This window comes from Balaenoptera borealis, assembly GCF_965194805.1.
Source record: "Balaenoptera borealis genome assembly, chromosome: 15".
In the NCBI taxonomy this organism is placed as follows: Eukaryota; Metazoa; Chordata; class Mammalia; order Artiodactyla; family Balaenopteridae; genus Balaenoptera; species Balaenoptera borealis.
The window spans coordinates 49,124,091-49,148,975 of record NC_138871.1 but is presented as its reverse complement, the minus strand read 5'-3'; the positions used below and the strand labels follow the sequence as shown (position 1 = coordinate 49,148,975).

At 35.0% G+C, this 24,885-nt stretch overlaps 1 long non-coding RNA gene across 1 annotated transcript; it reads left to right on the top strand.

The window, feature by feature from the left end:
* The first annotated feature begins 481 nt into the window (after nt 1-481).
* LOC309612503 lies at nt 482-24,677 on the top strand. Its single transcript, XR_014235224.1, has 2 exons — nt 482-17,497; nt 17,807-24,677. It is a non-coding gene; the product is annotated as an uncharacterized lncRNA (long non-coding RNA).
* The last annotated feature ends 208 nt before the right edge of the window (nt 24,678-24,885 follow it).

The following is a 24,885-nucleotide window of genomic DNA, read 5'->3' as shown; positions in this document are numbered from 1 at the left end:
CGCGGCATGTGGCATCTTCCCGGACCAGGGCTTGAACCCGTGTCCCCTGCATTGGCAGGCGGATTCTTAACCACTGCGCCACCAGGGAAGCCCAAAGTCGTTATTTTAGATATGTGTGTGTGAGAATGTATATATTATACATAGTATGTGTATATATATATGTATGCATATGCATGTAAAGTATGTATATATACATATATGTATATGTTTTTAATTTACTTCAACCAAAATAATACATTTTAACAGATTGAGTGCAGAAGCAGAAATGAGAATTTATTTTTCTATTAAGACAGATATTAAGCTACTCTTTCCACTAGATTTTTTTGTTTTGAAAATATACTTATTTTATAAAATATGTAATTACTAATGTTATTTTAAATGAATTTATAAATAAATATTTGAATTTTTTTTTCATTTTCAATCACAGTAAATGTTTCTAGATATTTACCTGAGAGTACTCTACCAGACACCATGCTGGGCACTGGATTTGAGGTGGCAAATTAAATTGATAATACGTGTCCTGAGAGACTCAACAGAACACAAACCAGGATATTCTGTAAACATTTGTGCTGGATTATTAAAATTTTGGTGGAAATTTCAGTGGCTAATATATCAGTACTTTTAGGTAACATTTGATTACGTGACAAATAAAAATCAACATGTAATAGGTGAATGCAATGTGTTAGCCACTGTGTTAAGATTTCTAAAATGTATTATTAAATTTTAATCCTGGAATGTACTCTGTGTCAAAAAGTATTATTATCCCCATATTTCTAAGGGAATTCCTCACATAGTAAGTCTCTGAGACAGAATTAGAATCCTGGAACCCAGGCCTAACTCTAAAACCCATTAAATTTCTAGCCACCTTCAACCCAGAGAAGGAATTTTAACCTACAAGAAGAGATAAATTGAGTAATTCAGTTTTTGAGAAAGTCATTCAGATAAATACGTTGGTAACCACTTTATCATATTCCAATAGGGAAAACATCCTATTAATTTTTATACCACAATTTTTATGAAACTCTTATTAGTGACAAGTACTATAAAATAATTATTGCTCTCAGATGGCTTGGGTATTTCTTCAGGTCCTAAGTTTTATTGAACAGATATTACTTTAATAGAGTATGAAATAAACAGATATTCCACAAGGGAAGGGATACAAATGGGCCATAAGCAGTGAAAAGGTACTCAACATCATTCGTCATTGGGGAAATGCAAACTAAAGCCACAATGAGATATCATTGCACACACACCAGAATAGTGAAATTAAAAAGAGAAAGAGCCTCAGGGATTTTTCTAGGCTGGGGACTATGTCCTATATCTTGACAGGTATCTTTGTTAAACCAGAGTATGCACTTGTCAAAACTCATCAGATGATATACTTAGAATTTGTACATTTCAGTATCAGTAATTTTACATGAAAAAAGTAAGCAAATATTGAATTCTAGTTATTGATATATATATTGAACACTTAGTGGTGAAGTGCATGCAACTTACTTTGAATAGTATCAAGGAATAATAAAATGGACTGATGGATGATAGAGGGATAGATGGATGGATAGACATGTGTTCACTGCACAATTTTTTCAACTTTTCTATATGTTTGAATATTTTCATAATGAAATGTTAGAAAATAATATAAGGATTTTCTTAGGTCCTCTAATATCAAAATTCTTGCATAAATTCTGTATCATAGAGCCCTCCTGACTCTCCCAAGGAGAATTAATTCCATTTCTTCTGTACAACTAAGAGGCATAGGGAATTAGATAGGAAACAGGATTATTTGGATCCTTCTCTCATTATATACTTATTGCTTAAATATTTTACCTAAATTATGAATCAATGTGTTTTCATTTTGAATTATTTATAAGTTGGTCATTGTTGTGGCTTCTTGAGGGCAGGACTTATTTGCATTCATTTTTATATCTCTTTCTAACATTTAGTTCACTGTTCTGAACACAACTGATACCCAAATTATTTGTTAAATAGAATTGAATTTTTGGTTATCACCATCCGCATTTCCTTGCCTATATTTCACTCTTCTCCTTTCTTCACAAATTTGTTCTTCTAATCAGTCTTCCTAATCATCTATGACCCTTTCTGAAAACGTAGGAAAATGGAACAGGAGGTTTTGATTAAAATAATAATTTTAATTACTATTAAAGGGTGAATGGGGATAAAAAGTACAAACTTCCAGCTATAAAATAAATAAATCATGGGGATAAAATGTGCAGCACAGTGACTATAGTTGGTAATGCTGTACTGGATATTTGAATTTGCTAAGAGAGTAAATCTTAAAAGTTTTCATAACAAGAAGAAAATTTTTGTAACTATGTATTGTGATTGATGTTAACTAGACTTATTGTGGTGGTCGTTTCACAATTTATACAAATATCAAATCATTATGCTGTACACCTGAAACTAATATGTATAATGTTACATGTCAATTATATCTAGATAACAAAAATAAAAGGGAAGAGAAAAATTAACAATATAGTCAATTGATTTTTACTGCATGAGTAGTAACCTAGGTCAATAAAAAAGCTACATAAACTGAGGGTCTGTGGAAGGTGCACAGCTAAGAAGATTTGTATTGATAAGGAAAATAGGATTGAAATAAATTTAAAGAGGCCAGATTAAAAAATAGTAATTTTGATTTTATTGCCGGACCATTTTGGCTTGCATACACTATTGTTTCATGTGAGAAATAATGGATACCTATATCTACTGTGTTAATGCCTTTTCATAAGTTCTTACTTAAACGTGGAAGTACTTTACTGACTACCTTACAAAATATCTGCCTGTTTTTAAAGATTATTTGGAATAGTGCCTCTTCAAAGCACTCATTTTCATATGATCCTGAGGACCTCATTGCAGAGGCAATAACTGAAGCATCCTCTCCTTTGTCGATGAGTACACTTGAAGTCGTTGGTGAGATGACCTTTAACTTCAACAGTGGTAGGTTCAGGAAATAATTTAGAAATAATAATATGATTTGAATATTTAGGTTACTACAATTATAATAACAATAGGAAGGAACTTTTAACAATCTACAAATACAAATCTAAGTAAAAGTAAGAAAATGCAGGTGAGAGAGAGTAGAACTTAATTCTGTGTAATATTAAAGTCAAAAGGTATGTTGAATATCCATATATTCTTCCCATGAGTATCATGTCTAGAATGCAAAACAGTATGGAACATGGACTCTGCCCTCGAGGGGCACATTTCAGTGCCTCAGGAGGAAAGAGTCACTCCCATGGAAGGAAAAAAAAAAAGAGTCATGTTCCTAGGGACAGGAAATTTCTGTTTGACCTGCCTACAACTGTCATAGAAAATACCAACTTTTCATAAACTAAAGGCTTAAGGATGTTTTCAGAAGCTATTTTCAAAGTAGATGAAACGAAAATTCCTGTTTCCTCACACCTCTGTCTCTGAAGGGTGATCTATGGAAAAGCCATATCCACCCAAGAGAACAGCCCTAACGTGGACTGAGAAGCTGAGACCCACCACCCCTGAAAGGTGGCACTATGAATTAGAAAGAATTCATGATAGGAGAAAGGCAAGGAGAGGGAGTAAAATGGTGGGACAAACACATTTTCAGCAGGAATATTGTTAAAATGGCTTTATTTTCTTAAACATATAGTCACTCCTCACTACCAAATAATAGTGACAGCTCGGGACTTCCCTGGTGGCGCAGTGGTTGAGAATCTGCTTGCCAATGCAGGGGACACGGGTTCGAGCCCTGGTCTGGGAAGATCCCACATGCCGCGGAGCAACTAGGCCCGTGAGCCACACCTACTGAGCCTGCGCTCTAGAGCCTGTGCTCCGCAACAAGAGAGGCCGTGACAGTGAGAGGCCCGCGCACCGCGATGAAGAGTGGCCCCTGCTTGCCGCAACTAGAGAAAGCCCTCGCACAGAAACGAGGACCCAACACAAACAAAAATAAATAAATAAACAAATGTGGGGTTTAAAAAAAAAAAAATAGTGAGAGGTCATTACATAAATATAAGATCTCAATAAGGCTAACAGCATATTATTTTTCTACCTTTGCAAATTCTAAATCTACTAGATTGTTTTTATGAAGTGCTATATTAATTAAAATAGTCTCATAGACCTCTATATAAAATTATTTCTTTGAGTCAACATAAGTTTAGATTAATAAAACTAATTTACTATTTCATAGATTTTAAATATTATAATTGTATACATAAACAGACTCCAATATATTGACTTCTTTTCTTATTTAATATTAGAAAAGCAGTACAACAAAGTGAATAAGAATGTCACCTCTGCAGCTGGACACCTTGGCTTCAAATTCTGACTGAGCACATAACAGCTGTATTAATTTGGGTGAGTTAATTTACCTATCTCTGAATTAAGTTTTCCTTATCTACAGTGGAATGTGAATAATGCTGGTTATCTCACAGGTTTGGTGTGAGGATTTAAAAAGTGTATTATAATAATTATAATATATAATATATAGCATATTATAATACTATATCCTAAGATATACATATATATCTTAGAACATTGGCACATAGCAAATACTTAATATCATTATTTAATACTGTATTGTGATTAGGACACGTATTCAACTAGGAAAATATATATATATATTTTACCATTTCATGAAAACACAACATAATTCTGTTCAATAAATAAGGGTTATTCTAATACCTCTTGTCTTTGTTTTCAGTAATTTGAAATAACACCGTAGACTAGTTTTCAGGCTAATGATTTTAAATATCAGCTATATGCTAATGACAGCTAAATTTAAATCTCAAGGTTGGCATGACACAAAACAGATACGTACACTGATGGAATAAAATCGGGAGCCCAGAAATAAACCCACATGTATATGGTCAACTAATATTTGACAAGGGAGTCAAGAATACTCAGTGGGAAAAAATAGCCTCTTTAATAAGTGGTGCCGGGAAAACTACATATTCCATGTAAAGAATGAATGTGGCCCCCTATCTTGAAGAAAAATTATCTTGAACTGCATTAAAGACGTAAATGTTAAGACCTGCTGCCGCAATACTCCAGAAAGGAAACAAAGAAAAAGCTCCTTGAAATTGTTCTCGGTATTTTTTTGGATTTGACACCAAAAGCACAATTAACAAAAGTAGAAATCAACAAGTGGGACTACATCAAACTAAAAAGCTTCTGTACAGCAAAAGAAACAATCGGCAGAATGAAAAAACACCTGTGGAATGGAAGAAAATGTTTGCGAACCATCAATCTGATAAGGGGTTAATATCCAAAATATATAAGGAACTCATACAACTCTATAGCAAAAAAACAATCTGACATTAAAAAATGGGCAGAGGACTTGGACAGACATTTTTTCCAAAAAGGAAATACAAATGGCCAACAAGTACATGAAATGGTCAGTATCACTAATTATCAGAGAAATACATATCAAAACCCCAGTGAGATATCACCTCACACCTGTTAGAATGGCTGTCATCAAAAAGACAAGAGATAAATGCTGGCATGGATGTGAAGAAAAGAGAATCGTGGTGCACTGTTGGTGGAGATGCAAATAAGTATAGCCTCTATCAAAAACAGTATGAGGGTTCCTCAAAAAGTTAAAAATAGAACTACCATATGATCCAGCAACCCCAGTTCTAGGTATATATTCAAAGGAAATGAAATCACTCTCTCAGAGAGGTATCTGCACTCTCAAGTTAACTGCAACATTCACAATAGCCAAGACCTGGAAACAACTTAAATGGCCGTTGGATATAGATAAAGAGAACGTGATATATATATACATCTCCATTAAAAATAGGAAACCATGCCATTTGCAACAACATGAATGGACCTGGGGGGCATTATGCTAAATGAAATAAGTCAGAGAAAGACACACATTGTATGATCTCACTTATATGTGGAGTACAAGAACACTGAACTCAGAAACAGAGGGTAGAATGGTGTTTGCAGGGGCTAAGGGGTAGAGGAAATGGGGGAGATATTGGTCAGAGTGTACAAAATTTCAGTTATAAGATGAATACGTTCTGGGGATCTAAGGTATAGCATGATGACTGTAGTTAACAATACTGTACTGTATAGTTGAAAATTGCTATGAGAGTCGAGCTTTAATATTCTCTCCATAAAAATAACAAAATGGTAATTATGTGAGGTGCAGTTTGTGTTAACTAACCTTATTGTGGTAAATATCGGGTTGGCCAAAAAGTTTGTTCCATTAGTGAATACGTTGTTCAAAAATGTTCTTGGTGAAAATGAAAGACCTTTTACTTTTACTTAAAACCGAACGAACATTTTGGCCAATCCAATATTTTTAATATATATGTGTATCAAATCATCACATTGTACATCTTAAACTTATACACTGTTATATGTCAATTATATCTCAATACAGCCAGAAAAAAATAAAAATAAAAGGGTACATTAGTGAAAAAATCACCAGTGCCAAACTTTTCCAGAAAGTTCAAAAGTAAATATCTACCTGCCTATTTGATGTGTACACTTGAATAGGCATCTCAAAATTAGCATGTCTGAAAAAGAACTCCTGATTCTCTGTAACTCACAACCTGTTTTTCTTTCAGTAGTCCTGTCTCCTCAATTGGCACCATCATCCATCCAGTTGGTCAGGTCCAATATAGGCTCATCATTGATTCTTTCCTTTTACATCTCAAATCCAGTCAATCCATCGGTATAATCCTGTTTGCTCCACATTCAAAATATCCTATATTCCAAATTCATGCATCTCACCCTTCTCTGCTACCAATCTGGTATAAGCCACTAGCACTTCACACCTAGGCCACCCAGACCACAGTCACTGCACCTCCTTATTTCCACATATATCCTCCTTCAGTCTCCTCTCCAACAGCAGTTTGAACATCTCTAAAAATATCAGATAGTGTGACATCACTGCTCAAAACTCTCCAATAGTTTCCCATTTCACTCAAAATAAAACGTATCCTATGAAAACCTGACTAATATAAACCGAGGGCCCCTCTCCTACTTCACTTCTTCAATCTCTCTCTCCTATTCACTGGGTTCCAGCCACACCGTGAGGTTCTTGGAACATGTTCAGTATGCTCCCAGATCATTCATAGTCTGCATTTGTTCTTCCCTTTGCCTGAAACACTTCTTTTCCTACCAAATGAACACTGGACTCAATCTTTTCCTTCAAGACTCAGTTCAAATGTCAATCCCTAAGAAAATTCTTCCTAACTACAAAACAATACCCTGCTCATTTTCAATCCCCTTAACTTATTTTAGTTGTCTTCATAACACTTATTATTAATGACATATTTAATATTTATTTGCTTGTTTAATATTCATCTCACCCAGTAGAATATAAATTAAACTCTAAGAGGGCAGGGACATCTGTTTTATTTACTGCAATGGCCCCATGCCTAGTTAAGTCCCTAACTCATGGTAGATGGAAAACAGATATTTACGGAATGGATGAATAAATGATTGGTCAATTCAAGTGTCTTAAGATCATCACAACATTGAAATGTGGTTTGTTGAAGTGGTGGTAGTGATTGTGTTTAATAATAATAAAAAAATCCCTGAAAATGTATGGCTCATAATCTCCACTAGTCAGGATTTGTTTTCCTGTAGTTCTAAAATTATCTAACCATGAAGCATTAAACTGATTTGTGAAAACAAATTCTTAAGATGAATTGATTTATTCACTATACTCCATACATTTTCCCTAGAAAGGTTAAATAAAAATTAATTAGTGAAAGCAATTTTAACAGAGGGAAGCAGGAACCATAAAGGGCTGCTTTTTAGTTTATATATTACTGAAGTAAGCCTATAGCTTTAGGTATTAATAAATTCCTTGGGATAATTAGTAAATTAATTCTTTAATGTTCATAATATTTACAAATCTTTTAATTTTCTAATTGTTTTGTGATCATTAGTAATTTTTTAGTGGGGCCATTAGCTGTCAATATAAGCATTCTTTTGAGGTGAATTGAGAAAATGTTTAAAATGCCTTTCTATATAGGGTATATAAAGCCACAGGATATCAACGCAGGCTTTGTAACTTGATTTATAAGCTTTGATGACCTATCCCTTGGAAAGCAATATTGTGAAAGGGTGGTAAGAACAAAACACACACACATAAGCCTATACCTTGATTTTATGCACAGTTGTCATAGTACATAAGAGCACAGAGAGGGAGTGAGATAACGCAGTAAGACAGGTGGGAGATTAGAAAAGTGCCATCACTCACTTATGATTTTATTCTTTTTCCTCAAGAGGCAGAGAGAAAAATATCATCTCTTTATCTTAATTTCAATAAAGCAAACTCTGAATGATGTCACCATGGAGGAAAATGATTTCATGGAAATTATGTGTTGAAGAATATCCCAAGGGAACAGAAAGATAGGCAGATTGTTTTATTGAATCACAGAAGCAATATAAATATTCTACACAAGCATATACCCATGTGAGATATAGAATCTAATTTGGGATTTGCAACTCTTTCATCAAAGCATCAGGTTTGTGATCTTGGGAAGTCATTTACTTTTAAGGTGGGACAAATCACAGCCCTAGGTTTTTAGACAACTAGAAATGGACTTTGCTTATCTCCATTTTCTCATTTACACTTAAATCTTATTGAGTGAATGTCCAAGAAGTTTAAAATATTGTGATATGACCTTATATAACTTATTTGACAAGGGACTGACTAATAAAATAATCTTTAATAGAGCTGTAATTTCTTATGGCATTTTATTGGCAATTACTGGAATCTAATAAATGTTTTACAGCTCAACCAATTCTTTGGGGAAATTTATGCAACACATGAGAAAAAATATGTACTGAAAAGAAAAAAAAAGTGCAGAAACAAGACAATCTCAAATTAGAGCATATATGTATTCTATAGAAACGGTTTTGTTTGTTTTTATTTAAAAGGTCTTACCTTTAAAGGGATCTCAAACAGTTAGAATAAGCTGAATTGATTAACTCTTTCAAAGAGTTTCTAAATATCTACAGGTAGTTTAAAAAAGGAAAAGAGAAAAGTCTCGTCTCATACCAAGAAATGTTTTAAAGTGGTCTATCATTATTAATTAACTTAAAATTCACTGTCAAAACATTAGTCACATGTTTGCTATTAACGTCAACTTAATCAGTGCTTTCATGTGGAAACCTCAGATTTCTGCCCGATACTGCATTTCAAGACAATGCTCCAAGAAAGGGGTGATTGTGGGGGAGGGGAGCTTGGTTAATAAGACATGTCTAATCATTCTATAATTACCATTTAAAATAAATGACACTCAAACAAAAAATGTGAGAAAAAATAGATTAAAATAGAGCTATTGCTCACACAAGATAGACGGTTTTTCACTCTATTTCAAAGTCAACCAGTAGCAGATAGGCAAGGACCCAATTAATTGGATAAATGAAATATTTACGTAAATTCTTAGAAACCAATCTAAGACATAGTGGCCAAATGACTAATTTGCATGTGCCCTTTGAATAATAGACATAAGAGTAAAATAAAAAACCTTCATTGTTCTGTTCATCTCCTCTCATTTATTCATGTTCATTCTTTTATCTCCTCATTATACCTTTAAAAGTATGTTTAAATAAGTGTGATTGCTTTTAAATATTTCAATACTATACCAGTTTGACAGGTATAGGGTGGTTTAATGGAAAGAGTATATTAGTTTATGTTGTGAGATTCAGGTCTAAATCTTGACTATCTGATGTAAGTTCTTTTATTATTTTCTTAAAATTCATTTTTTAAAATTGTTACTCATTTTAAATTATGACTGTACCACTTATTATGTGTGTGCTTTGGAATATATGTTTTCTAGTCTCAGATTCTTCATTTGTGAAATATGGAAAAATGATACCCATCTTGAATCTTTGTTGTTAGGTAATATACGTAGAAATGTCTGTCCAACATGATGCCAGAAGAATGGGAAGCACAGTAAATATTGGTTGAATCTGAAAAAAGTGTGTAAGAGCATTAAAAGGAATTCAATTTATTGGGTTAGGACCACTAACCTTTTCTTTTTTGGGGGTGGTCACATTCTTTTTGTTTTAATTGTAGTATAGTTGGTTTACAATGTTGTGTTAAGTTTCAGGTGTACAGCAAAGTGATTCAGTTACAAGTGATTCAGTTGTAACAATACAGAGAATTATACATTTTTAAGGGAAAATTAAGGGAATTAATGGAAGCATAAAACAGAAAAACTTTAATAATTTCAAATCACATGGTTAATTTCTAAAGGGGCTATACATCCTTCTTGCACCATGAATCCTGTATGGAAAGTCAGAAAAATGTCTTTAAAAAATCATCATTCGGGCTTCCCTGGTGGTGCAGTGGTTGAGAATCTGCCTGCCGGTGCAGGGGACACGGGTTCGAGCCCTGGTCTGGGAGGATCCCACGTGCCGCGGAGCAACTGGGCCCGTGAGCCCCAACTACTGAGCCTGCGCGTCTGGAGCCTGTGCTCCGCAACGAGAGAGGCCGCGATGGTGAGAGGCCCGCGCACCGCGATGAAGAGTGGCCCCCGCTTGCCACAACTGGAGAAAGCCCTCGCACAGAGGCGAAGACCCAACACAGCCAAAAATAAATAATAAATTAATAAAAATTACCTTTAAAAAAAAATCATCATTCAACACTTTATAACTGAGTAGCTCTACTTGACTAATATAGCCCCAGTGGCTGAAAAAATATTACCTATTCTATAAAATCAGGCTGGCCAAAATCGTTAATGGTGCTTTATTGGCATTGATCGACTGCCTCATTGCTTCATCAGATAGTTTTGCATGAGTAATTGTAGGTCACTACTTGTAAAGTGGATGAATTTGCATAGGGCACATTAATCAACAATCATTCCTGCTTTAAGAAATAATGAAACAGATGGCAATAGCAATAGTACAAGTGACTGACTTTTGCCTCAGCAGTCTGGGTGTATGCTCAATCAAGAAAATTAGTTTATTGTGGTGATGATTTATTTTAGCTCCCAAGTGCTGTCTCTAAGTAGCAGTTCAAGGAATAAGACCTTCTGAAATGTCTCTAGGCTTTTTTCCCTCTAAAATTGCAATAGCAAAATGATGTCTTTAGTATTACATGTTAAAAGACAAATATCTTCATAGGCTATTTCCCATTGGCATTCATTTTTCAATGACTTCAAGGGTGTAGGTTGCAATTTCTGCCTAATGTCACTTGTTTATAAGCTGACTTTGGTAAACATCGCTGCTGTATTTCAAATTTACTCTTTAATCTGAGTTTATTAAGGGTTCATCCCCTAGGCTAGCCTGAACAATTATTTTTTATTTCTTCAAGTTTAAGAATCATAGCATCAGCTCTGGAAAAAGCATATGTTCACAGTTACTGTCATTTTTTTTGTGAGTTAATTGGAGGAAAACAAGACCTATTGTAGTTTGACATGATCCTTGCTATTGGGCAGAATGAGATGGGGAAGCAGAGTACATGATTCCATCAGGTGCATTTACTCCACATCAGTGTTGGCTTTTAGCGAAACATAAAAGATATTTACATAAAAAATCATGGGAAAAGTTCACGGTAGAAAATGTCAAAGTTGTAATCTCTAGAAGAGAAGAAATCAGAGCGATGACACCAAATATTCAAGACTGATGACAGGGAAGATACATTTTATGTCCACAAAAGATGAAGCAATTCTAAAGTCAGCAAACATTTTAGGAATTAGGGGACCATTGCTACATGAGAGTGATTTTTTTTAACTTTAAGAATAATTACTTGCTCTCAAGTACGGTATCAACTTTGTAGCACCTCTGTCCTTGGAAACTTTAAGAACAAGTTGTGTGTAGTGATTTCAGAATTGACATCCAAGTGTGCAGGTGAATAGACCAGATGGACCTTGGTCCTTTCCAATTACATAACTCTATGGTGATAGGAAATCTCAAATTCCAATCTTGTCTTGGCATATTTGGTTGGTTCCTGACAGGAAAGCAGCTGGTGTTTGTGGTTGTGTAATGAAACTTCAAACATCAGTTGGGCTAACTGTACTAAAATATGAAGAAAAGCATTCTGGTTTGGTAATTTTCATTTAACCATTTCTCATAAATTTTATACACTTCACTTTGAATTGGGTAATTGAGCTCTTGTTTTATCCCCATTCAATACTAACATCAGCAAAATCCGGAACTCTATGCATGGATTGGAGGACATGCACGCAGAATCACATTTTGGCAGAAGTGAAATCCAACAGGTACACAGGGAGCTCAGCTCGGTGCTCTGTGATGACCTAGATGCGTGGGATGGGGGGGTGGGAGGGAGGTCCAAGAAGGAAGGGATATAGGTATACATATAGCTGATTCACTTCATTTGTACAGCAGAAACTAACACAACATTGTAAAGCAATTATACTCCAATTAAAAAAAAATACAACAACAACAACAAAAGAAATCGGGCAGGTAGTAGGTAGTAGGTAGTATCTAGCAGATATAGTTATTATAACATCTTGGAAAAGGTCCCTAAGATTAAGGGGAAGAGTCTATTCTAACACTTAAGTAAAACACAAAAGCAAAGTTTATATGAAAAGTTTATATGAAAAGCTAAGTAACTGAACTCCAGCCATATAACTCAGCACCAGGTCAGACTGCCAGAAAATAGCAGACTTAACTGTGAAACTGAGACTTCAGTGCCTGGTCTTGGAGTAAGTGAGAAAAGCAAGACAGAGATTTAGACCTAGTAGGATCAAAGTAATAGGTGGGATACCAAGAATGAGACTGATGTACGAAGAACTTCCAAATCTAGCTACCAAAAATAGGCTCTAATGTGTGCAGTGACACAGATACAAAGAAAGCGAAAGCCCATTTTTCAGTAGGATACTGTCAGGGCAGGAAGAGAATGTTTATGCAGAGTGCCTTAAATTGCTTAATTTTTCTTCTTGACTCTATTACTGGTCCCAGGAATTGGAACTGGCTTAAACTACAGGTGAAGGTCAAGAAAGTCCAGCTGAGAGGAAGATTTGGAACCTTGAAGTGTCTAATAAAAACCTTGGAGAGAAACGAGGTTACCTCAGGTGCACTCGCTTGAAGACTGGCAATGCTACTGGATAAGGTGAAGATGAGGAACTGTGAGCCTGAGTAACAAGGAAGATTAGGACTACAGACTCATCTGGTGCTGCTGAATGTAAGAAATGTGTAGTCATTTGAGTGCAGCAGGGTAAACACAGTAGAGGACTAATTTGTTCAGCTACTGTTCCAGCTTATTGCACATCTTTGGCACATAGAAGTGCTTAATTGCTACAGACATGGCCTCTGATGCTAGTTTAGGGGTCTTTCTGAGCTATTTTTCTCTGAAACATTTCATAAGGTGAATATGAGCTCCAAGACCAGAGACAGTGAGATTGAAAAAAAACAACAACTATATTCTACCTCCTGCGCCCTTATGTTTAATGATTATTTTTGAGTCACTAAATGTCACAGGTGGAAATCAGTAAAGTCAGTCAAAAGTCCATGACAATGGCATGCCCCAGGAATAAAAAAGAAACATTCCCATTAAAACTAGTCATTACAGAGATCTGCCTGCACCATGTAGCCATAACTTTCCATCCCATTTTAGCAGGATTAACTAATAAAATCAAATGAATTTTAATTCAAGTAACAAAGATCTGATACTTGGATTTTTTTTTCAATGGAAACAGAAAAAATATCTTATTACAAATAATTCCCCTATATCAGAGTTTTCTTTGCAGTTTAATCTATTTTTATAATATGGTGTCATGTCTTGAAAAAAATGGAAATAATACTAGAAATCTATTTGATATTCAGTAAGGTTTTCCTATTGGTCACACATATTATACAAATCAATAAATACATATGTACAATAAAGATTACATTGATATTGCTTATGGATATAGTTGTGATAGTTATTCTCTGTGAAATAGGGTTGAATTGCCAAGACACAAGGTCCTAACAATTATTAATGATATGTTACTTTTCCAACCTAAGAGAACCTACTCATTTGATGGTCATAAAAACTGTTTAAATTATTACCATACTATGCTATTTTAACTATTTGATAATATTATTGGGGAGAGAGTTATGAATGCTATAGTCAATATCTCTAACCCATAGTAATTTCTCCTTTCTTTGGAATTATAGATAAAGATTAATATAGTTTTATAAAGATTAACATAATGTAAGGATAACTGTTCTCCCAGCTTATAAAGTATCATATCATTTTGAAAAGTCACTGTAGTTTTTTCAGAGAAATATTTCTATATATATATATACATTTATATATTTCTATAATTTTTTGAATCTCAGTATTTCAGTTCTTAAATTTTTAGAGATCTAAAAAAAAGGTTTGGAATGATTTTAAGAGAAAAGACACATGGATATTATGTGACCTAGGGCAAAATAATTATTCTGCAGTATTTAATCATGTCTAATATTCATGCTAATGATCTAGTTTTAGACTAGTGAACAATTGAGAGTACACTGCCATTGTTTTATCAGAGTCTTGCTATAAAATGAGGCAAAAGTATTTTTCAAAACAGACTGAAATGACAGAGTTTTGCATAATATGAAAACTTTGACATTCTACTCTTTAGTAAGACTTCCTTTCATAACTCTACTCCTACACATTTAAAATGTATTTTTTATACCCTTGACAATAAAGAACAGCTTTAATTATTCTGAAATCTGAAGGTGAGAAGCTAAGACACATGCATTTAGAAAACAATAACATAAAAAATAAAAGAGAAACTTTGGCTTTCTCAGATAGCACACACTGTTTCTGGAAGATCTGACATTCTTCCAATAGAATTTCCAGTGACATGGAATTTTCCTGGTATATCTATATATTTAATTAAATAGGGAAGTTTATTCTAAACAAACACAGATGTTTATGGTTCTGCATGACTGACAACCTTTCTCTTTGCCAAACATTATTGTTTGGAGAGTCATTAAAGGTCTGACTAGAAACAACTCTACATTAAAAGAAGAGAATACAATTTAGTTTGCAGTAATTAAGTCACTTGATAGCAAGTGGGGCTGAACTGGAGCAACGAATGGATTTTTGCCGAAGCTGCTATATAGCTCATAAGTGAGCTTAGATGTCAGCATATGTTTTCCAAATAAGTCAGGTATCCCTTTGCATATGCACTTACTTGCCTTTGGAAAAGCAACCCAGTTCACTGTTAGACAGAAAACACCCTATAAGAAAATAGGTTCTTGACCCAGTGAGCTTGGAAAGCACTCAAATAAACAAATTTAAGCAGGTTTTCTTGTTTCAGCAAAATTCTAAGAGTATTTAATATGCAATCATGTCTTGTGAGTAAACTGGAGATGAATGTTTCCCAAAATTGACTACTAAACTTCTTTTCCCCCATAACGTTTCATGGTATTGGTAGTTTGGGGGATTCACTTCTGGGTATATTGCTCTGAAGTGTTATTCAGGTAGTAAATCTAATCTACCTCTGACATTGTGGAATTGATCTACCTCATGCCTCACTTCCCCAGACACAAACTGGCTCATAAAAGAAATTATCTGAAATGTCTGCCTTCTAGGCAGACTCTTCCCTACTATCTACTTCCCTCTTTAGCTTGTGCTTGTTCCCCTAGTTCTAAGTTTTGGACTCCATGAACTTGTTATAATACCAGAGTGGCAGGATAAGTGGAGGAACCTCTTTTCCTCTCTCCCCACCACCAGCTCTCTAAAATAATTTGGTCAGCACACTCAGCTTCTTACCTTCCCTAGTACTCTAAAAGAGGGAAGAGATATGGGAACATATGTATATGTATAGCTGATTCACTTTGTTATAAAGCAGAAACTAACACACCATTATAAAGCAATTATACTCCAATAAAGATGTTAAAAAAAAAAAGAGTATTACTTTTGTGAGCTCAGTTTGAGGTTTTTATAACATAGAATAGAATTGATAGAGGCAGAGGAGAGATAGTGGGAAAGAGATTAATAATAATAATAACTACCAATAAGAAGTTCATACTGCTGGCTTTTCTGGAACAGCTACTGTTTGTCAAGAATACGGTAGTAAATGAAATAGAAAGAAAAGGAACAGAAGCAGGAACGTCTGTCAAGCTACATAATAAAAATAATCATAAAAAAAGGCAGGAGGAAAAGAGAAAAGCCTTGCTGGCTGAAGAGGCAGGAGGGGGTACAATACGTAGGAATAGGCTTGAGTGAAGCCTTTGGAACCACTACAAGGATGAAAGACAATTTAGGGTGAGAGTAAAGGTAATTCTGAAAAGTATCTAATTGATTCTGATTTGAATCTCCTTTAATTATCTAGGTAAAAACTGGGATTCCTTGTTAATTACTTTTAGCTATTGGGCTAGTTTCCACGAATGAATATAACTTATACAAGGATAATGAGGCACTTTGAGTTAAATTTAGATTGTATTAGCTTCTTCCACTGGCAAACCTTCTGGACTTGTGGCTTTTAGTTTCTTATCAGTTCTTTGCTCTGCCCACTGTCTTGGTTTTGACAGTACCATCTGTCTTGAATGAGAAATTTCTGTACCATTTCTAAGCCCTGCCATTCCAAAAGAGACCACCCCTTAGCCCTGAGTTCTTTCTTCCCATCACCCTTTCCTATCCATAGTCAGTGGGACAGGGCACTTTGTTAATTACCTTCCAATATCTTCTACTTGGAAATAGAGAAGTTCTCATGTGGTGCTAAAGAATTGACTTCTCTGTTGGTCCAATTTGCGACCAATCCTGCTTTGTTGATGCTTGTTAATCTGTGTCCTGTCTGTGCCACCGTGTTTTTAGACCAAACAAATGAAAACTGAAATGATAATTTCTTTATATCAGAGACTCAAGATGTCCACAACTCAGCTGGGGCTAGGAAAAGTAAAATCCTTAGAGTTCTATTTAAGAATATGCAGAGCCAAAGAAGGGAGAAGAGAAATTGGAAAAAGAGAGTTCAGAAGCTGTGACAGCCTGGATTGTGCATCAGACCAAAGCGTGGAAGCGAGGATATCTGCATGTGGATAGTACAGACTTTGCCCTGCTAGTCAACAGAATTGAAGAAGCCATGAAATAGGCAGAAGGCAGGGTAAGGACACATATGTAACTTCCCTTTATGCAGTTAAGGCTTGGAACACTCCCTGTCCACACCTTACTGGGCTGACATGTGTACTATCCATGGAAAACTCTCACTCACACTGCAACCACACAAAGTTCAGATGTCATATTTCAAGATGTAAAAAGGTATACTTTTATTGCTATAATTTTTTCTCCTCTTAGTTTTCCCCAAGTTAAGAAAGTTACTCTGTCTCTAACACTCTGTGCCAAATATCTGCACTCATTTATGTATTACCTGACCATGACATGTCTCTGTCTGTGCAATGTGTCTCTCCTCTAGGCACCCTGTGATTTGGCAGCATGCCACGGCAATTCATCACATTTTCATACCTTGCTCCAGCTTGCCTGGCAAGAGAACACACAACAGGGTCTCCTATTTGCATATACATCCTTGTCCTTTTTTGTTATTTTCTATGAAGGTCTCCTGTTTAACCATTTTGCTTCCTTTAAGAAGAGGTTATGGGGCTTCCCTGGTGGCGCAGTGGTTGGGGGTCTGCCTGCTAGTGCAGGTGACGCGGGTTCGGGCCCTGGTCTGGGAGGATCCCACATGCCGCGGAGCAACTGGGCCCGTGAGCCACAGCTGCTGAGCCTGCGCGTCTGGAGCCTGTGCTCTGCAACGGGAGAGGCCGCGATAGTGAGAGGCCCGTGCACCGCGATGAGGAGTGGCCCCCGCTTGCCGCAACTGGAGAAAGCCCTCGCACAGAAACGAAGACCCAACACAGCCAAAAATAAATAAATAAATAATTTTTTTAAAAAAAAGAAGAGGTTATAAAATAATTTACAAATAAAGACTTTATGAAGGGATTCACATTTAGGTTTGCTTATCACATATGAGATCACATAATATTACGCTTTTCCTCTGTTGTTTTTCATGTACATTTTGCACTAAACTTTAAACTTTTTGCATGTTACTATGTGCAAATCTTATGACAATTACTCCATTGCTTTTATTATTTATCCTTTCTATAAATTCCCTTCTTGTTAGTTGCTTTTTCCTATTTAGATAGTAAAAATTGAGTCTCATAATGATGTTAGATGGCATTTTAAAGAGAAGCATCACATGCTGATTTGTTTTTGAAACAGTACTGATTTTTTAATACTCCATTGAAGTCCTCATTTAATTTTTCTATCAATCTGTCATATGGTTTATGTTTCATATTACATTGATTCATAAATAGGTATATTTATCATTTTCCTTAGAATAGACTTGTTTAGAGCCTTTGCCATCTTATGATTTATATCTTTTTATTTATACAAAAGTTATTCATCATCATGCACTTCTTATACTTGAATATTAAACAAGGGAAAGGTTCATGTAATTTCTCAGAAGTTTCTTTCAGCCTAACTGGCAACAGGTATTTGGTTAGAATTTGCACCAAATCTAATGCTCAACACATGGAATTGAATGTACAACTTTTTCTTCATTTCTTACTAAATCTGGCTAGCACACCACAAGGTGAATCCGAAGTCATTTGAGGCTTTCTGCCAATAACACTGGAATGTGTGGAAATCGGAGATGATAGTGAGAAATTTTTTCAGCTTCGAATATTTAGGGAATGCATACATTCTATTAAAAATATACATAGTGAATCGAGCAGAAAGATAGCTAGTGGAGTATAGATTTTTATGTATTTGCGTGAGTTTGCTCTGTTTAGATACAGGCAACACGTAGACAGGAACTACCTTACGCATTTTTCCAACTAACACAGAACTAGCACAGTAGAAACTCAGGACAGGTTTATAAGGAAATGAATTAACTCCATCAGTTTTGGGAGAAGTAGTAAGCACCCGCTATTTTTTGGTTTCTCATATTTATTCTTCATTCTTCTGTTAACTCTACCTAGGTTTCTTCTGGAAACCACCCTCACCCCCAAATTCAGCTCCCATGCCTAAAGTGAAGCTTTTATCTGGTTCAAAGTTAAAGCCTGTGACCTATATGTAAGTCAATTAATGCATCAATCCACCAATGCACTGGGTTCATGTCCCAATGAATTGAAGGAATTTTCTCAGAGAAATATTTAGAATGGTACTCTTGTTCTTAAGCATGGACTGAAACTCAGTAAACACTGGCTAGGGAGAAGCTGTAATCATCCTGTGACCATGTAGGAGGCCATCCCGTGGTAAATGAGGATAGACAAAGGCAGAATTAAGAGACGGAAAAAAACTAGTTCCTTGGTGATGTAATTAAAACCACTGCCTCCGGCTTTGGAGCCAGCCATATCTTGAGACCTATTAGCCTAGTGAGACAGAAAAAAAAAATTCTCTATTTTCTTCAATAGAGACTTTACATTTTTGCAATTGAAAGTTTCTTTAATAACGAGAAAAAAATCACTAAAGCTCCACTGTAGAAAAATTGAATGAAGTCTTCGCTCTCTCATTCTCTCCAAGAATAGAACCAGATTCTATATCTCAACTATTTAAGCAGTGGCTTTCAAACTATACCCAAACTGTGCCCTCATCCAAGTGCTCCTGGGAGAGAAGAGAAGGATAGAGACACAGAGTTCTAGGACATCATGCTGAATCAACCAGAGACACTCCGCATCTCTACTGAGCTTTTGCAGGAAGAGTTCTGAGACTAAGACAAGTTTGAAAGCTACTGGGTAAAACTGTGTTTTTACACCTCTTAAGCAGACAGCAGAACTGAAGGATGTATGTATTGCTCTGTTTTAAAAAACTCAACAGTAATACTATAGAACCATGTTTACATTTATAATCTTTCCCCTTAATACAAAATGGCATTATTCAGTGGTAACTGAAATCACTCTACAGTTTATGACATCTTTTAACTTTCATCATTTAGTGTTTTACTTCTCTTCCTGCAGTCGTTGAAAACTAAATCCCTGGTATCTTTTATGTAATTTTAATATGCATGAAAAAGCACATTTCTTTAACTAGTACTTTGTTAAATAAGTCAAATCAAGTATTCGCATTTACCTAGTGAGACTTTCCCTTAATAAAATAATATATTTAATTTCTAACAAATTACATAAAAATTTAGACTTGGGTTGAAGATTACGTTAATCAGTAAGGAAGCAGCAAGTCTCCCATCATCTTGCTGCTGTCCTTCAATAAGGCAGTTGTTATAAAATAGAAAAAAGGATAATGTATGCAAATGAGATAAAGCATTTTTAAAAAGTGTTGCTCAGTACTAGGCACACACACCCACTCAATATTAGTCATCACTGAGTCATCATCATAATCATGATCAATCATCACCTCATCTTTAAAATTCTTTTTAGATTAGCATTCTACAAATCTATAAGTAATTACTAAAATGGATTCCCATATTACTATTTAAATAAACTTTTCATTTGGAATAATTTTAGGTTTACAGAAAAGTTGCAAAGAGAATACAGAGGGTTCCTATATACCGTTCAACCAGCACCACCAACTAAGATAAATGGTCTAAATAATTTTGTCATTAACATTTAAAACCTATAAATCGAATCACTAATCTTTATAAAATAAATCATGTTTAGACACCTCTGATTTGCACATGCAAATCAATTTTCTTGAATAGCACAACAGCCTAAAGCAAAAACAACCCTAAAGCAAATGGTTGATTATTTCCTGTCATAGCATTAAAATGAACTGGACTTTGTTTGTAAATCTCAATTAATCACAAATTAAAACTGGCAAATTATCTAAAGATAGGATTAAAAAAAAGATGAGTCATTTAATAATAGCCTACATAGATTCATAGCTAATTATTTATCCTATAACTGAAAGAAGAAAAGGAAAAATATCTTACACTATAGAGCATGAATCTTGAATAAACTTAAAATATTTTAACCCAGTTTTTAATATTCTGGAACATATTGTCAAGGGAAGTTGCCAAATCTATTTTTATTGATTTTTCCTTTAATTAGGTATGCACTTTCTTGGAGATCTAAAATGCATTGGTGCCAGAAAATGGAAATAGATTCAAAGCTTTCTTTGACTTCCTAATAAATTTTAAACTCTGTAGTTGCTTCCACTGGTCCAAAAACACAGAGATGAAGGATCACCTCTATAATCTCAAAGTGTAATACAGCATTACTAAGTGTATTCTCATGATCTGGTGCAAGTACCTTCTAATACAATGATTATATATTGTATATAGATTTGATTCACTTTCCAAAACCTCTTTGTTTACAGTAACCAAAGCAACAGTTGTCTGAACATCTGTCCATGAGGAATTGGCTCGAAATGACTAACTCATTTCATAAAGAGCAACAAGAGCTCTTTGATTTTAATGCTTTTCACACCCCATGGATTTGGGCCAAATGAAAGCTCTCTATATATCTCTCACAGGTTACAGTGTCCAAACACTTTGCTGTGTCTTAAAAACTGAAGTTTAGCCTCTTTCTTTCATTAGCTCTTGGGATATTTCTACAGTGCTAAGTTGACTGGCATGTCCCATTTATGACAACACATGCTATGAGAGAATAAAAGCCATTAGGTTGAAAGCAGAATCATTGATAGAATATAATTAAATTTCCTTCTGGTCCCTGAAGGCTCCACACTGAACCACATATTGACATCTGCACCTGACTTAGCAGCATGGAACTGCACTTTTGTTAATTTTCATTTCTTTTCATGTGCTCGTCTCTGATCCTGACTTCATAGTTGTTCAGAAACTGTACTTTTAAAATTTACTTCTAAGCAACAAGAAACTATCAGAAAAGCAATTACCCCAACTTGTGTAGAACCCCAGATTCACTTCATACATCATGCTTCTCTAGGATATGAATCTGTCAGTCACCAGTGTCATTCTGGGTACAATCCACCATTACATGGATGTAATATTTAAAGTAGAACAAACTTCAAGCTGCCTTTTACTAACCCATGGGCACATTTTAAGTGGTGTGCTTAATTGCAAGTCCTTTGTATTTTTGCTGGCAGAATATCCTCTGTTCCCAGGAAGGAAAACAAAACTGAAGTTGATAATGAACAACAACAACAAGGACTAAGTTTTATTGAGAAGCAACTGTATTGGATGTTGTAAATTCAAATGAAAAACCAAGAGATGAATATGATGGCTAATGTAAGGGTCTACATCAAAAGCCATTTATCTGTTGAATTGAGGAAGCATTTAATCTAAAAAAGAAAGTAAACATTTGCATGGGGCTGAACCCTAAAGGTTCCCTGAGGAAGACATTTTTAACTTCTGTGTGTATAGGAAATGTTTAAGGAACTTGAATTCTTGAAACTCAGCTTCTATATATCATGGAATACAGTCTCAATAGACAAAGAGACACTTATTCAACACTACTAATCAAAGCAATACAACTTACATAATCAATGAAATACTACTTTTGCCTATTGAATAGGTAAGTTATGGGCAAAACGAAGATTTCAGTTACTGATGTTTGAAGCACAAATTGATATAACTTTTTTGAAAGACATTTTAGTGATAATTATCAAAATATTTCAAGAAGCTTATAATTGTTAATATAATAATTCTACTACTCAAATTTAGTATAAATGTGTGCACAAAACATATATATACAAGGATGTCTATTTTGCACATTTATACAATAGCAGATTTGGAATTAAATGTCCCATAATATACTAAATAAATTATAACATCTATGCAATAAACTACTATGTACTTACAAAATAAAATCAAATGATAATTTTTACATGGAAAGATGTTTATTATGTTGAATGGCCATTCAGGATAGAAAGTAACACGCATTTTGTTAACTCACAATGGTACTTCTGGAGGTAGAGATAATGGATATTTTATCTCTCTTTTGTTTGTACTTTTTTCATGCATATATTATATTACTTGTGTAATTAAAAATTTTTCGACCAACAAATAATTAAGAAAAGAATGACACCAAATTGGTGAACAGATAAATTGATCATTTGTATACATTATTGTTTAAGTGTATTTCTGGCAGTATAATTGGCAATATATGTCAAAATCCTTGAGAATAGTTGGTTGAGTAAATTTCCTAGAAATAAAACCCAAGGAGACAGTCAGAGATTTAGACAAATACTGCTTGCACAAACTTAACAAAAATCAGTTATGAGAATGAACAATAAAAATGAGTGCAGGGCTTCCCTGGTGGCGCAGTGGTTGAGAATCTGCCTGCTAATTCAGGGGACACGAGTTCGAGCCCTGGTCTGGGAAGATCCCACATGCCGCGGAGCAACTACGCCCGTGAGCCACAATCACTGAGCCTGCGCGTCTGGAGCCTGTGCTCCGCAACAAGAGAGGCCGCGATGAAGAGTGGCCCCTGCTTGCCGCAACTAGAGAAAGCCCTCGCACAGAAACGAAGACCCAACAGAGCCAAAAAAATGAATACAAAAAATAAATAAAATAAAATAAAATAATAAAAAAAAAATCTATAAAAAAAAAAATGAGTGCAAATGTCCAACATAAGAAAAATGATTAACTAGGTGACCCTGCATCCATTTGATTGTGTCTTATATAGCCAGTAAAAATAATATTTAGTATATATTTAGTAAAAGTTTCCAATGGAGTGAAAATGACCATAATATAACTTTTAGTATACACATCACTATATACAAAATTTTAAAGTGTGATCCCAATGAAAATATGCAAAGAGAAAAATAATTCAAAAATTTACAAGTAGAATAAAAGGCAAAACATTAACAGTGATTGTTTTAAAGGTGAGATTACAGGTGATTTTTTTTCACGTTTCTTTGTAATTTTCTATACTTTCTCAGTTTCCTACAATGGGCATATACTACTTTTCTGGATCATGCATAATTTTTCTCATCAGTAGCAACAAAGTAAAACAAGCACCTAGTGGTTGAGACCAGGGATTAGGACCATTTTAAGACAGAGAACAAGCTCTAGATTGATGTACTGTTCAAAATATAGGGCTAAGAGAAAATATCACACTCTCTAAATAAGAATATATAGTTTTCTCAGGGTATGTGCCCAGTAGTGGGATTGCTGAGTCATATGGTAGTTCTATTTTTAGTTTTTTAAGGAACCTCCATACTGTTCTCCATAGTGGCTGTATCAATTTACATTCCCACCAACAGTGCAAGAGGGTTCCCTTTTCTCCACACCCTCTCCAGCATTTATTGTTTGTAGATTTTTTGATGATGGCCATTCTGACCGGTGTGAGGTGATTCCTCATTGTAGTTTTGATTTGCATTTCTCTAATGATTAGTGATGTTGAGCATCTTTCCATGTGTCTGTTGGCAATCTGTATATCTTCTTTGGAGAAATGTCATTTAGGTCTTCTGCCCATTTTTGGATTGGGTTGTTTGTTTTTTTGATATTGAGCTGCATGAGCTGCTTGTATATTTTGGAGATTAATCCTTTGTCAGAAACAGGACAGGAATAAAGACACAGACGCAGAGAATGGACTTGAGGACACGGGGAGGGGGAAGGGTAAGCTGGAACAAAGTGAGAGAGTAACATTGACATATATATATATACTACCAAATGTAAAATAGCTAGTGGGAAGCAGCTGCATGGCACAGGGAGATCTGCTCGGTGCTTTGCGACCACCTAGAGGGGTGGGATAAGGAGGGTGGGAGGGAGACGCAAGAGGGAGGGGATATGGGGATATACGTATGCATATAGCCGATTCACTTTGTTATACAGCAGAAACTAACACAACATTGTAAAGCAATTATACTCAATAAAGATGTTAAAAAAAAAAAAGAATATATATATAGTCGAGAATTATGAGTTCAACTAAATCCTACCTGTTCTCCAGGATCTAACTCAAGCCCCAGTGTAATTCTTTCTAGACCGTACCAGCCCCAGTATGACATAACTTTTTTCACTAATTTGAATAACTAATGCCTATATTTACAGACTAGCAAGGGATTAAACACTATCCTGTGTTATTTATATATTTAGGAAAGGA